The 15,760-nt window shown below is 42.6% G+C and overlaps 1 protein-coding gene across 2 annotated transcripts in view; it reads left to right on the forward strand.

The window, feature by feature from the left end:
• ppargc1b (peroxisome proliferator-activated receptor gamma, coactivator 1 beta) overlaps positions 1–15,760 on the forward strand; it is a 73,953-nt gene that overhangs the window by 511 nt on the left and 57,682 nt on the right. The gene's annotated exons all lie outside the window — the stretch shown is intronic.

The raw sequence follows: 15,760 nt of genomic DNA on the forward strand, positions 1-15,760 counted from the left end.
AGACCCCGGCGGGGGGGTCGTTGTCCCTCAGCCCCTCCGAAAGACTTTTTTAGCGTCATTTTAAGTCCGTACAACACACATATTTGAATATTTGATTGCATGTTTTTGTTGTTGAATCAATACAGCGCGTACTTGTGAGAAGCTGTTGTGTTGACGGTCCGAGGAGGGAGTTCTCTCTCTGCTTCTCTGCAGAATGCCCGCTGCGCCTCCACGTTGGGTCAAATCTCACGGTGCTGCGTAGCCGTGTTGGCCTCACGGTTGTGACGAGAACTTTATTTCGCTTTTATAGTAGAAATTGTCGCCGTTCTTGTTTTGTTTTGCTTTTTTTTTTTGTTTGCGTAATTGTTTGCGTAATCGCTTGTTACAAAACGTGTGACTGGCGCTCTTCATTCTTCTTGCTATATATTGGCTATATGTGTGTGCAGTGTTTCCCTAACGTAATAAAATCACCTTTTAAGCGGATTGTCAAGATGCGTTTGTGCACCTTGCGCTTAAGTGCAACTTTTACAAACTGAGACGTGGCACACAAATCCCACCTCTGATGGGACAATGCTATGCGCCGATGCGTTCGAGAGGCCATCCTCTGCGGTTTGGATGTCACGCGTTGCGCAGAAACGTGCGAGGGTGAGGAGAAAAAACGAAGCAAATCATAAATTCGTTTTTTTTTTCGCGGACGAAGCTCCGGAAGCGGGTGGTGTATGACAGGACAGAGCGGCTAGGGATCAAGGCTCTAATCCCTCATCTTGCTGTTGGATGGATGCCGCGCTTCCCAAACACGCACAAACATGCTTACTTTGACCCCAGTCCCACCCAACCTCCATCTCATCCTTCTCCAGGATGCACCCCAACCCACCCACCTGCCTTCCCTTCTACTGTTTGCCACTGCATCACTGCTGTGTGACATTGGTGACTGCATCATGTGTTCAGGCAGATTGGCACTTCAAGAAGGTTAAGTGTGTGTTTGTGTGTGTGCATGCAGTGGTCTATTTATAACCCACTGTATTAACCTTTACATTGCATTGCATTTTGATCCCCCCCCCAACACACATACACCTTTTGGTTGATATAGTATGACCTTGCTCCTAATATACAGGCCTTTCGACAATGTTGTTACGCTCCCATGAGGAAAAACAAGCGTGACCAATCCATGTGTCAACTTCCAAATGAGCTCGAAATTCATGTAACGTTGCAGCAGGCCTAAAAAATTATTTGAAATGTGAATACGATTATGTGTGTGTGTTGAAATTACAGGAATAGCAAGTGTCTGCTTTGAATCTTATCTTTTGCGTTAATATTTACTCTGGGTTATTAAACGGTGCTCTCTCTCTCTCTCTCTCTCTCTCTCTCTCTCTCTCTCTCTCTCTCTCTCTCTCTCTCTCTCTCTCTCTCTCTCTCTCTCTCTCTCTCTCTCCCCCCCCCCCCCCTCTGCCACTTTGTGCCTATTTTGCTCACCCCCCTTGTAATACTACTCCTCGTGATGTGTTCCAGAACCGAGTTGCTGCAGTCATGTGAGTTGTAGTGGAGGAGGGAGGTAGGAAGGGAGGCGTCAACGTGTCGTAGTCGGTGGCGCGCCTCCTCCTCGCCCTCCACCTCTTTTTCCCTCCAGCATGTGACTCTTCTCTCTCTGGGCTGGCTGGCTGTAATTCCCCTTGTTGCACATTCACACGCTCTCTTTTCTTTCTTTTTTCCCATATTGAGCTACGTTTGTCGCAGCCGGTAAGGTTTCGAAGAGGATACATAATATGGAAGATTGACTTTAATGTTTATCCATTGATAGTTGTGTCTGGAGTGAATGCCCAACCGTCATATGTGAAATTAAACAACCAAATACAGTTTGGATCAGGAGCCTCCTGCAAACAGTGAAAATATGCAGTAATTATTGGAGTGAAAATTTGATTTTTCATTGGTAATCAACAATACCACCACAAAATATGTGTGTAGGTGCAGGTATTTATTTTTCCCCCTGGGATCACCTTCCTTACATACTGCACTGTAGTATCTGATGAATTTGTGTGGCTTTTAAAAATCACGGTCTGGCATGGTGAGTGATGTGGGAGTCAGTGAATGAGCATATAGCTGGCTGTAAACTGGCAAACCAATAGCCAGTTAGCGCGTCGAGTCCCCGGGTGTCAGTTGTGGCTGTGCGTGCTAGTGTAGTAATGTGCTTGTAACACGTTTCAGTTTTTTTTTATACTGTTTGCTCAATAAAGTCATTTAAAGTGCACTGGTGGCTGTGACTCTCCTTGACCACCTGTGGTACATGACATTGCATTCTAAATAGTGGTGATAGGCTGTAGTGTAGACGTGCTGATGTGTCAGCCAGTTGTGGTTTGCTATCGACACATTGCCCTTTATCTTTTAAAATATAATATTCCATGATTATTTGATTAATTGATGGAATAATCAATGCAATAATTGTGTATAAAAACAGCTCTGTCTAATTTTTTAAAAATTATAGGAGTTAATTCAATTTATATTGCGTCAATTCCAAACACAATTTATAGTAAGACACTATTCCCATCAAGCAGATCAAGATCCACACTCCTAATACTTTGCCAGTTATTCATGAAGACCACCAGGACACGCAATAAACAGAATGACCTGGAAATAATCCATACATTCATTCATTCATTTTCCGATCCGCTTATCCTCACGAGGGTCGCGGGGTGTGCTGGAGCCTATCCCAGCTGTCTTCGGCCAGTAGGCGGGGACACCCTGAACCGGTTGCCAGCCAGTCGCAGCACAAATGTAATTTGTGCAAGGGCTCCCCTTGCCAGTTATTCATGCTTACCTCTACCCTGCCCTGTACAAATAGTCACACAGAGTTACTTCCTGTCTACAAAGACATTTTAAGGTGACTTGTAATTCAAACTCGCGACCATTAAATGAACATCAAATGACTTGCCATAGATTAAAAATAAGAGAAAAAAACCCATAGAGGGAGGTCGGAATAATTGGAAAACTTTGCTTAGCCGATGGCGACAAACGACTTGCACGTTTTAAGACGACCAATCAAGCGCTGCACAACCTTCATTTGCCAACTCTCAAACCACAAGTTGCAAATGGAAAAGTTAATAAAGCTTAAAGTCATTTTCGCTGGAGCCCCCATGCACCATGCTCTCCCACGCACTGTGAGTCAGCAAAATAACTGATGTGTGCGTATCATGTGACCATCTCAAATGTCAGTCCCTCACTGAGCACATTTATCCTGATGCTGCAGGTGCAACCAGTCACCATTAAAATGTTCCTGCAGCATAAAGTCAGAGTAGCAACTATAGTCACAATATTCGGAGTGTACTACAGTATTTGCAGTTTGTACTTCTTTTGTGTGAAATAAATTCTGTTTCCACCAAGAAGCACAGTATGATTTTTTTTTTTTAGTTTAGGTACCAAGATAAATGATGCATAACAATTTTTAGTGCCACTTAGTTGTGGGGTTGGTCTTGGTGGTTAGCGTTAGAGGATGATGATTAGGTTTGGGGTGATGGTTAGAGTTTTAGGGCATAGCGTACCATGTCCTGACACTTGATAATTGTCTCATATTTCGAAAATAACATTGAGCAAATATGATGAAAATGTGTCTTGTTCTCACCACCCACTGTTCAAAAAGACAAACTTCTTCTTAAGTGTGGCATGAATTTCACTTACATACTTTTTTCAAGAAATAACTCATCAGTCGTGACATGTTTATATCCTAATGCATGTTTTTGGAAGCAGTCTTGTGACGCATTTCACTTGACTGTCGCTTTTTCAAGAGGCATTTCAGTTCTGCAGTGTCCCAGTTAGAACACTAGTGGGCACTATGTAAAAGGAGCCTGGTCTTTATCCCGTCACAATCGCGTTGAAAAAAAACAAAACACTTTTTTTTTAAACCAAAAATTATTTAATAAGCATGGACATAATGACATCATGAAAACGAGGGTTGCACCCCGCCCCCTCCCAAATAAAAGAAATACATATTTTAAAATATATTTTAAAAAAAAAATGAAAAAATGGTGAGTAGGGCAATCCAAGTATGCATGGTTCTACGGTTCATACAGTAGCTAAGAGCAGAGGAAGAATGTTGAGTCTGGTGGATAAACAAGTAGGAATACAGATGCCGTGTTAGTCTGTGTCAGGGAATACAAACAAATATAAGACTGCTTCTTGCAAAGTAATCAATGAAACTTAGACAGGACAATGGAAATAATACTTCATCTGATACTATCACACTGTTGCTGACTTCTCTGTCCACAACGTGCCACGCTGCAGCAAATTGTTGATGGGAGCGTAACAGGCTCGGCTGCAACCGGGTGATGATGGGGCTTGAGAAAGTCTGTGTTCACCAGTGGCCCGCTGACACCATCCGGGGGCTGACGGCCTCTATCACCGCCCGAGCGGACTTCATCATCTGCTGAGCATAATTTGCTAACAAAATGTTGTCATCCATCTTAACCTGTGTTTCCACACGGCTGACATGGCTCCTGCTCCATCTGTCTGGAAGGTATGCCACATGTCAAGAGGTATTGGTGTGTTTGTGCTGGAGCTTGATTTCGATTCCTCGTGCGTACGTACAGTATTGGCATCGATACTGATTATTCCCCTTTCGAGTTAGGGGTTGGTGTTACTAATGTTCGCCCTTTTGGGTTGTTGGTTGGGGCTTGGGGCGTTTTAGGTGTACCCTGTGGTCCAGGTTGAACCGCAACTCATGCTCAAGGTCAGCTGGTGACCTTGGAGGAGAAGTGTGATAGAAATGGATACTAACACCAACAGATGGGCTGGTTGGTGAGGGTTAGCACTCAGAAGTTAGAGTTAGTTCGCAAAAGTAGATGGTTAGATGGTTAGGGTTGTGATTTGGAGGGCTCCGAGGATTAGAATAAGAGGATTGGGATGGGGAGGGCTTGTGGACAGGTGTTTTATTTTAGGCATTGAAAGTTGTAGGTTTAGCAGCACAGAGCTGTGAAATTTAACACCTCACACTCACGTCTCATGTCCTGATCTGTTAAAAGCAAATGTCACTGTTTGATTTATCAAAGTCACACTGAGCTACATTCTGTGTGAAAGCCAAGGGTGGATTCAATAATTTTGCCTTCGGGTCATTGCATGTCAGGTCACATATTCTCCCCTGTGACACCTCTTTAATTTGCCCGAACTTCATTCGATTCATACCTGATGATGCCAAATGGAAGGATCAGAAGTTTGAGCCTCCTAGCTCAAACGGTATTCGAGTTACGGCTCATCGAAGTTCGAGTGCCATTTAAATCTGGGACCATAGTTGGAGGCCCTCATCTTCTGTTTGAAGTTAGGTATAGACCAGTAAATTGCTATATCAATGTATTCTGACCCTGTCGATCAGCATCTGCACATAACTCGAAAATCGTTTCAGCTGGGAGGCTCACACTTCAAATTCTTTCAGTCGGCATCATAAGGCACTAACAGAACAATCATCTCGTAAACCGAAGAGGTGTTACTGGGGAGGTTCTGGGGATTTGTGTCTACTGACATGGAGTGACATGCCATTACTGTTCGAAGGAAGTTATGGCAAAGCCCTTTCAGAACTGCAACGTTTGAGGTGGGACAGCCCATGTGCTGAGAATACGCTCACTTCCTCCCTCAGAGGTTAATGTGGTGCCGAGCTCAGATGCATGCCCTGCCCAATGGAGAGCATCGTATTTTCACTCAATAATTCATCAAGTTGCTTACTCGGCTTCTGTTTCGCCTTTTGTGATCATAAAGTTGTGTTCATTTGATTGGACGGGCATGCTCATCCGTGGTGCAATCGGCTTTGGAAAATTCAGTCCCGATAGCCCGTTTTATTTAGCAACGTGAAGTTTGGTAGGTTTGTGTATCATGAGTAGATCCACAAAAGGTGAAGAAGCCATTCATGAAAAAGCGCCCGTGCTTTTTCATGGATGGCAGAACGCCCGTGTTCTGCCATTTTGGTTTGAAGCAGCCATTTTGAGGCTCAATTTCTGGCGTTTTTTAAACAAACTATTCTTTGCCAGTTTCACTTTGATAGCAGCATATCCAATGAGAATAAGCATGGACCATGCACAAAATGACACAGGAAGTCTGCCGTTTTGGTTTGAAAGTACCATTTTCGGATCATTTTGGCTCAAACAGATTTGTCCTTCAATGTGAAATCTATCATGAAGGCATACACACACACTCATGCACACACTGTACATATTAATGAAGCTTTCATTTCATGAGTATATAACTAAAAATAACAACAAATGCTTTGTCAGGTGGAGTAATGCAAGACAACTCACCGTCTGTGTGTGTGTGCGTGCGTGTGTGTGTGTGTGTGTGTGTGTGTGTGTGTGTGTTGTGAGTGTATATAAGTGCATGCTGACACTGCGCATATCAGTCTGTACCTGCCCATGACACCTGGTTGCTACGGCAACAAAACATGCTGGCACCTGTGTGTGTGTGTGTCCAGTGTGCAATGGAAATTTCCTTTAACCTTTCTCAATTTTACACCTGTGCCCTTGAAAGTTTACACACACACACATGCACGCACGCGCACACACACGCACGCACGCACGCACACACACACACACACGCGCATATGCATGCACACTCGTACACAGATAAAGAAACCGTCACAATTGTGTTGTGACTACAAACCCCAGACTCGACTAAGACAACCAAAAGCTGTTTAGTGCTGACCGTTGTGACTACATCCATCAACCCGGAAGTGGCTAACCCAAACAGGAAGTGACTGAACAAGTGATTTTAGGAGTGTTTCAATAATGCGAGCGGATTGGCTAGCGCGTGACCCGCCCTGTGGTGGCATTTATTGGACCTCAGTGCATTAAATGTTAGCATAGTGCTTTGATAGTTTTCATTTGTTTAGATACATTTGTTCATATTTGAAACTGCTATCTTAGTTTTCTAGCAGCTCAGGTTTATGCCTTTGCATTCAGTTAGCTGATAACTCAATGGTCATAATTCTAGCTGTTAGCATAGCATGCTAACAGATAAGATTTAAGTGTTAATTGTTCATCGTTTTTGCTGTTACTACCATTTCTGGGTGTACACCGCCTACTGCCTGAAGATGGCTGGGATAGGTTCCAGCTTGCCCGTGACCCTATTGAGGATAAAGTGGTACAGATAATGGATGGATGCCGCAATAAACAAAGCAGTTTCAAATTCAAGGGAATGTTTATATATTTAAATAAAAAGTTGTAATTTTAAGCAAACAATTTCAAGTAAAAATAGTCGGAAGAATAATATTGGCGTTGGGTTTTCAGGACAAATTTCTCCGTTGTTATCCTTGTTTGTCGCCTGTTCTGTTACCTGACCCCCGTGTATGCTGTTACCATGAAGGCAGACAGTAATGCTCTCAATGTTAAGTGACTCTTTAGCAGTCCTCCTCGCTTCCTGTCTGCGCCCTCGCGGCAGGTTGGTAACTTTACAGAGTGATATAACCCACCCACACCCCCCTTTAATCACCCTAACCTCGTAGATCCCAAAGTCCTAATCACACACAATAATCCTGCTTGTGGATTACCTCCAGTTGGAGACAGCAAACTGGTGCATATACATTGAATTTGTGCATGTGGGAATGCGTGTGTGTGTGTGCTTCTGGTCGTGTGAGTTCAAATCTCTTTGTTATCTTGTGTGTGTTTGTGTGTGTATGTGTCAGCAACAACAACAAAAAGTAAGCAACAAATGCACTAGGCTAATTTGCTTGCATTTGCGTGACGCACAGAGCCAAAGCTGGCTACACAACACAAGACGAAGCACAGCACAACACCCCAGCCCCCCTGCTACAAGTAATTCCTAGCACCATGGATAGCAGTTGCCTGTTCTTAGGAGCACAGTGGCCCCCAACCTGAAATAAAAAAATTGATTTGCAAAGTTAATATTCACATTTTTACTTTTCACGGTGAAAATGTCACCATATTACATATAGATGGCCAGAGGTTTGTCAACAACAAAATATATTCAATAATTAAAAAAAAAATCCACACTTGCATGAGTAGATAAAAAAATGAAGTTGCACCGTCATAAATTTAAGGGGCAAAATGCCGCGCATCGATATCGCACATACGTCCGTTTCATTCTTAAACAACATGGCTGTTGCACTGTGATTTACCGAATGAGCATTCGCGAAGTGACGGAACTTCCACCTCACGACATGCATGGACAGATATTTTTGACACGGTTATGCATACATTAACCATTTGATGCCTTTAACAGTTGTTACAATTAACTAAAAAAACACATATTGTAGGTCATATAAATACTATGACGGAAATAGAATGATTTGCAGCCTTTTTATTTTATTTTTTTACCACATCAATTATAAATTTAATGTGGACGCTATTACATTTGAAATCAGTTGATCAAGGATGCGGAGGCGGAACCTCTGCTTGCATGCGCACCGGTTTTCCATTCACAAGCTTGTGAATGTGTTGATGTGTGTCCAGAAATCTCTTGCGACGTGCTTTGCTTGTTGGTCGTGTCAGGGCGAGCTCCAGTCAAAACACTGGCATCTTGTCAAAAGAGAGAGAGAACGATTGAGAGTAGCACTGTTTATGCCTGCAGCAGTCCCATTTCTTTTTTCTTCTTTTCTTTTATTGTTATTGCAGCGAAAATGAACACGAGCAATGAAGTGAGCAGTCTGCCTTAAGTGGGAGGCACGAGGGAGATTTTAAGCTGTATTACAGCTTCAGGGAGAATCCAATTATTAGCCGCAGCAGTAAGAAGGGACACTTTAACCACAGAAGACGTCATCAGCAATAAAATACACTTAATAGAAGTGGAAGCAAAGATGACTGCCATCCTGATTACGAGCTGCTCTCTTGAATTGTGTCACAAATGTGTTAAATGTAATTTTGCATGTTCATTTTAGACTGCTGCCAAATTGGGATCAAATCTGGTTTTGATTTAACGTGACCGCTTCTGACATAAAAAAAAAATAAAATCCTGTTTTCAGTTAAAGTGACTGTGATTAAATGCCATACTGTATGAAATAAAGATGTATTCTCTAAATATTATTTACAATAGAACATGCAAATAGCCTCTGAGGAATAATTGCAAATATCTATTTTTTACTTTGCCCTATATAAATATATGAATTTGCCCTATACAGTGTGTGACTCTGTGCATGTGTTGACCTCAAAATCACGATCATTGATCCCCATCATTTAATCTCCAAGCCGGAGCTGGAACACACCCACTCGCACCACCACCTCAGTCTACCAACCAAGAGGCACTGTCCATGATGTCCATGCGATGTTGCAAAGGCCTGTCAACCAGGACAGCCCCACAATGATGAAAGTATAACTGAAGTATTTTTTAATGTAAGCTGTAGTGTGCTCAGTCCAGGGTGTGCGTGGTGGCCAATGGTCCATTTTAGGGCTGGTCGAAAGCCCATCCACCAAGTAAGTCGCCACCCATTCTCCCTAAGATGCCCTTTCCCTCCCCAACCCTGCAAAACTAACGACAATTTCGTTTCGGCATGTGATGGGTGTCAGCCGCACACCTTCCCACGTCAACGAATATTCTCGGGCCAAATTTGGTCAAATTTTGCAAAAAAATGAAATAAAAATAATGAAATTCATGAAAATGCAAATTAAAAATAAAACCTTTTTAATGAAGAAAGAATAAAAGAACACTTTAAAAAGATGAAATGAATAAATATAAAAACAAAGTCCAGAAAAGAATAACGTATATCAATAATAATATCCATTTTCCGAACCGCTTGATCCTCACTAGGGTCGCGGGGGGTGCTGGAGCCTATCCCAGCCATCTCCGGGCAGTAGGCGGGGGACACCCTGAATCAGTTGCCAGCCAATCGCAGGGCACACAGAGACGAACAACCATCCACGCCCACACTCACACCTAGGGACAATTTAGAGCGTCCAATCAGCCTGACATGCATGTTTTTGGATTGTGGGAGGAAACCGGAGCACCCGGAGAAAACCCACGCAGGCCCGGGGAGAACATGCAAACTCCACACAGGGAGGCCGGAGCTGGAATCGAACCCGGTACCTCTGCACTGTGAAGCCGACGTGCTAACCACTGGACTACCGGGCCGCCTCAATAATAATAATTAATTAAAAATAAATATAACAAGAAAACATTTAATTTAAAAAATCAAAAACACAATGAAAAGAAAAAAAAACCAATAAAAATTTTTATAAAATTAAAAAAATTAAATTAAAAGTAAATAATCCATCCATACAGCCATCCATTTTCTACCCCTCATCCGGGGTCGGATGAGGGGTAGCCTAGACTTCCCTCTCCCCGGCCACTTGTTCCATCTCTTCTTGGGCGATCCTGAGGTGTTCTCAGGCCAGCCAGGAGACATAGTCTCTCTAGCGTGTCAAGGGTTGTCCCTGGGGCTTCCTGCCGGTGGGACATGCCCGGAACACCTCACCAGTGAGGCGTCCAGGAGGTATCCTAGTCAGATGCCCGAGCCACCTCTGCTGGATCCCCTCGACATGGAGGAGAAGCGGCTTCACTCTAAGTAAGCCCCACTCTGAACCCCTCTTGAATGACCGGGCTTCTCACCTTATCTCTTAGGGAGAGCCTGGACACCCTGCGAAGAAAGCTCATTTCGTCCGCTTGTGTCCAGAATAAAAACAATTTAATTAAAAATTTAAGAAATGAAAAGAAAATGTTTTTATTAATAAAACAAAATAATAAATAAATGAACAAGAAAAGTATTGCTTGTTAAATTTTGTATTTACTTTGCATCTGTGATGGAGTGCCGTTGAACATCGGTCACTCCCTGACTCTGGCTGACGAGTGCAGCTGACATGTGTGCGCATCATGCATTTTATTCACGTGGAGCCACACGCCATTTAAACTATTCCTAGCGTTTTGTAGATCTTGAAGCATGCTCACTCAACACAACTCCAGTTCTTCCTGTTTCAAGTGCAGTTTATTACATTGTGAACTCTGAACAACCCCCTCCCCCTCTCCCAACACCTCACCTCACCACTCCTCCTCCACTGATCTGCCAAGATTAGTGTTGAACATAACCCAAGTGCTACTTCATACATATCAGTTCAGTGGGGCCGCCGTCGCAATTAGCCTCGATGGCTAACAAATGGCACCAGTGCGCCGGCTAAGCCTCGGACGGCCTGCTTTCGGAAAGCGGGCCAAAGGTCACTGGGCTGCACTGCTGTGGGAGACGCCGCAGAGCAAACTCAGTAGTAGAGCAGAGATGATGGAGTTGTATGAGTGAGATACTTTTTTGAAGATAAAATCAATATCCAGTGGAAGTTAGGAAAGTCTTTTTTTTTTTTTTACAAACAATTCAGGTTACGCCAAAATGCTCGTTAAAATTCAAAATTGAAAACCGGTTGTTTCCCTCCATAGTGGAAACCGGTTCTATATGTATGGAGGTGGAAGTTCCACCTGCAGTTCATCACAAATCTAACAGCAGTTGTTTAGGAATGACTTGGTAGAAGAAGTCCAAAAATCATTTAACTTTCATCAGAAAAGAATTGAATGTGTTATTTATTATATATATTAATTATTTGTATATTTATATAATTTTAGAAAATGAACAGTTTATCTCTGTGTAATCAATCAGGTCAAAGTTGCTATCCACGCATGGTGTTGCGAGACACCCATTCACAAATGCCAGAAGCAGACAAAACTTAGTTTTGCGCTAGATTATTTCCCTTCATTTCAGATGGGAACATTACTTCACTTTATGAATGTTTCAAATTACAAATGGGCTCATGGAACAATTAAATGTGTAACTTGGGGCTGTGATAATTTAATGATTTACAGCGTTTCTTGTTTTATGGCAAGTCATCCAACTCTACTACTATGCTCCGCTGTCCTGCACAGTGACAAAAATTCTAGTATACATGGTTCCAATTTGTAGCAACCAGAAAAATCACTTGCCCGCCTTTGAATGACGCCTGGAAATGGACAAGATAAACCTTAAATGGCTGCTTCAAAACAAAATGGCACCCTTTCCTCATCTTTCTAGGAATGGCGTCTTGAGCCCTTTTTGTGGGTGCACTCATTACAAATGTGCTGATCTATTTGGGTGTGGTTCAAACTTGTTGAATTAAAGCATTAAAAAATCTTGGAGATCGCCAAAACTGACTAAAATAGACACTACTGACCAAAATGACAGAGTTCCTGTTTTTTCAGAAATGGCTCCTTGAGACGTTTTTTTGTGGGTCTGGTCATGATAGACATGCCTACCAAATTTGAATGTCACAAAGGGAAACTGGCAGACTTGTGTCTCTTCAGGCAGGGGTTTTTGAGACACACAACCCTAGTTACTCCAGTACAGGGTTGTCAAGTCGATATCCATCAGTGGTGCTTGATTGGCTCAGACGTGATGAGGTGAATGTGTGTGTCGCACTAATGGGTGCGCGCGCACACACAAACACACACACACACATACACACACACATATACACACACACAAGCACATCCACACGTCATTGTGACGATGCTTAATGGCGCCCAAATGTAATAACTCTGATTCATTTCCCCCACGAATAATGTGTGAGGACATTATAGTGTGTATTTATGACAATAAAGGTGACACGGACTGGCGCATTGGCAAAGTAAAATGACGGAAAGTTTATACTCTTTGTGTGTGTGTGTGTGTGTGTGTGTGTGTGTGTGTGTGTGTGTGTGTGTGTGTGTGTGTGTGTGTGTGTGTGTATATATTAATGTGCAGACATGATAAGTACAGTGAAACTCCTGTCCAACAAAACCTACATGGGCGAAATACCCCCTAATGTGAAAAAAATTTCATGCATGAAAGCCATTCCCACTTTTCTGCTCCCCCTACGTCAAAAAATCCCCCTGTTCCATGATACGAAATCTTTTTCTCTGCTCTTGCCTCGCGACGAGATTCACTACAACGAAAACAAACCTTTCGCAAAAGTCTAATCCAACAGCGACCTTCGTTCGGAAACGGCAAAAGCAACCACCACACTGGTTTACACATGCGCAGTAGTCCAGGAAGTATTTGTTATTGTTAGTTTCAGACGCAGCAAGAACGTTGCATTGCTAAAATGGATACAAAACTGACCTTTGGATGTCAAGCAGCTAAGACAAGAAGACCTCTGACGCTGGAAGAGAGGGTAAAAGTGATCAAAATGAAAGACGGAGGAACCAAAATAAAAGACATTCTCCAAGAAATCGAGAAGTGTTCGGAAGCAAAAGAGTATAAATGACTTTTTAAAACCAACAAAGTGGAGTGATTAATATATAACAATTGTATGTTAATGTTAAACAATATCACATAAGTGTATGCTCATATTTATGCACTATGTACAGTATTGGAATAAAAATAAAGAGTACACATACTGTATATGTTTTGTGTGTGTGTGTTTACATCTGAGATCAAATTTGCTACAGTGAAAAACCCCCTGTTGTGAAAAATTTCTTGCTGCAAACATGATTTCGTTGTAGAGGAGTTTCACTGTACCTGCATGCAAGATGAGCAGAAAGAAGCATTTTGAGTGGTCTTTTCAAGTCAAATAAATGGCAATTTTGTGTCTTGTACCTCAAGGTGCCATGCCTGAAGAGAGGAAGTCTGCCATTTTGGTGCGAAATGCCCATTTTGAGTGCATTTTGGTCATTTCCAGCAGTCATTCAGGGGCAGACTTGTTGTGGTCGGTTTGTCTTAACAACTTGAAATATACCCGCCATTTCTATCATGAGGGCGGCCTGGTGGTCGACTGGTAATCGTGTCGGCCTCACAGTGCAGAGGTATAAAGTTCGATTTCGGTTCCGGCCTTCTTGTGTGGAGTTTGCAAGCTCTCCGTGCCTGCCTGGGTTTTCTCTGGATATCACGGTTTCCTCCCACATTCCAAAAACATGCACGGCAGGTTAATGGAACACTTTGAATTGTCCCTCTGTGTGATTGTGAATGGTTGTTCGTCGATGTGTGCCCTCCGATTGCTGCCCGAACACAGATGGGATGGGCTCCAGCATGCTCGCAACCCTCGTGAGGATAAGTGGATTCGAAAATGGATGGATGGATGTCAATCATGAGCAGACCCATAAAAAAGTGTGAAGAAGCCATGTCAGAAAAGACAGTGGGAGTCTGCCATTTTGGTTCCATTTGGAGATCTCTAGAAGAGTGTGCTTCAAAAAATAACTTATCCCAGCCTGTTTAATTTTAGCAGCATGTCACTCATGATTAGACCCACAAAATGTCTTAAGAAGCCATGCTGGAAGAGACACTGGAATTCGGTCATTTTGGTTTGTAATGGGCATTTTACAATGTGACAATGACCAAAAATTGGAAACGCGAGCAATAGCAGCGCATAAAATTCTCACCCTGATGCCAATTCCACTTAGCAATGTGAAATTTATGGGGAGAAGTTTGTGTTAAAATCATTCACACAGATACATTTTCACATTTTACATTTCGCCATTTTCACATGTTTTATCAGATCCAGAAATATATTTGCAATTCTGACGTGTTTTTTTTATTGTTGTGTGTGGATTTGTCATGACTTTTCATTTGTCAATATTCAGTGTCAAATGTGCGTTTGTGGATCAGATAGAGTTTAAAGTGTTTGTTTTTTGGTTACTGCATTTGCATAGATAGATGTGTAACAAATACCACTTATGAACTTCCTGCAGTATTGCAGATAAATGAGCGATAATCTTTAATTTTGTCATTGTGAGTGAGCAGAGTATGATGGCGAAGATTGATATCTTGATGTGATGTCTGAATGAAGCTCTCTTTGAAGAGTTCATTTTTGCAATCGAGAGCTCATTTGTTGGCCTGTTACTTGTGTAAAGGGTTCTCTTGCTCTTCTTCTGTCTCTCTCTCACTATCTTTGAGCTTTTCTCTGCCTTGTGCGCTCATTGACCTACTTCCCAACGGCCCGCTCAAGCTTGCGTGACCTCAGTTCTGCAGCAGCATCGCGCCAATCACTGCTTGCTGCTGTGCGATGCTTAGACCTGCACATTTACCACCAGACTCTCTCTATCCTCTCTCTCTCTCTCTCTCTCTCACACACACACACACATGCACACACATACACTGTGCTGGAAGTGTGTTGGAGGTGTGTTGAATTATTTGCTTGACACCATTAACTGACTTTCCAGACATGGGGGACTCGAGACACATGACTTGATCCAAGTCAAAATTTAGTCGAACATCCTTCACTAAAACCTATGTAAGACGATACAAATCTTATTTATGTTTGAAAATCTGCATTTTCAAGGTAGAGCGTCATTTGCTTCATGTTTTAAAAGTTCTTTTTTTAAGTGCACAAACTCAAATCACTTTACTTGCGTGAACCTTAAGACTTGAAAGATACTTGGGACTACCTATACCTGTAAATGTCGTGTCATGGCCTAAAAGTCTCCCAGTAGTTTTGTTCAAGTAATGTTGTCGTAGCAGTAACAGTAGTGCTTGTAGTATTATTGTAGCAGCAGCAAAACATCCACATGGTGCGTTCTTTTCCCACTGCCAAGGCGGTGGTGCGTCTGACAGCAGGAATGCCGTCGGGCGCACTGATGCAATACAGTATGGGTAACGAGCCAAATTCTTGTCCAGTGTGTGTGTGTGTGTGTGTGTGTGTGTGTGTGTGTGTGTGTGTGTGTGTGAAGACAATCACTTTTTTAATACATACAAATATTTCAAATCAGAATCAGAAATTTCCTTGCGACAAGAAAAAAAACCATTAAAAACTGTTGGCAAACATCTGGCGAACGTTTGCGACTTTGTACTTACCCCGACGAACCCTGATGTGAACGCATGTTCTCTTCATTTGCCAACGCTAGTACACGCTCACCGCTCAGTGGGATACTGGCTTCA

Source organism: Hippocampus guttulatus, chromosome 2 (assembly GCF_054856545.1).
Source record: "Hippocampus guttulatus isolate MCC_2025c chromosome 2, RoL_Hgut_1.0, whole genome shotgun sequence".
Lineage (NCBI taxonomy): Eukaryota > Metazoa > Chordata > Actinopteri > Syngnathiformes > Syngnathidae > Hippocampus > Hippocampus guttulatus.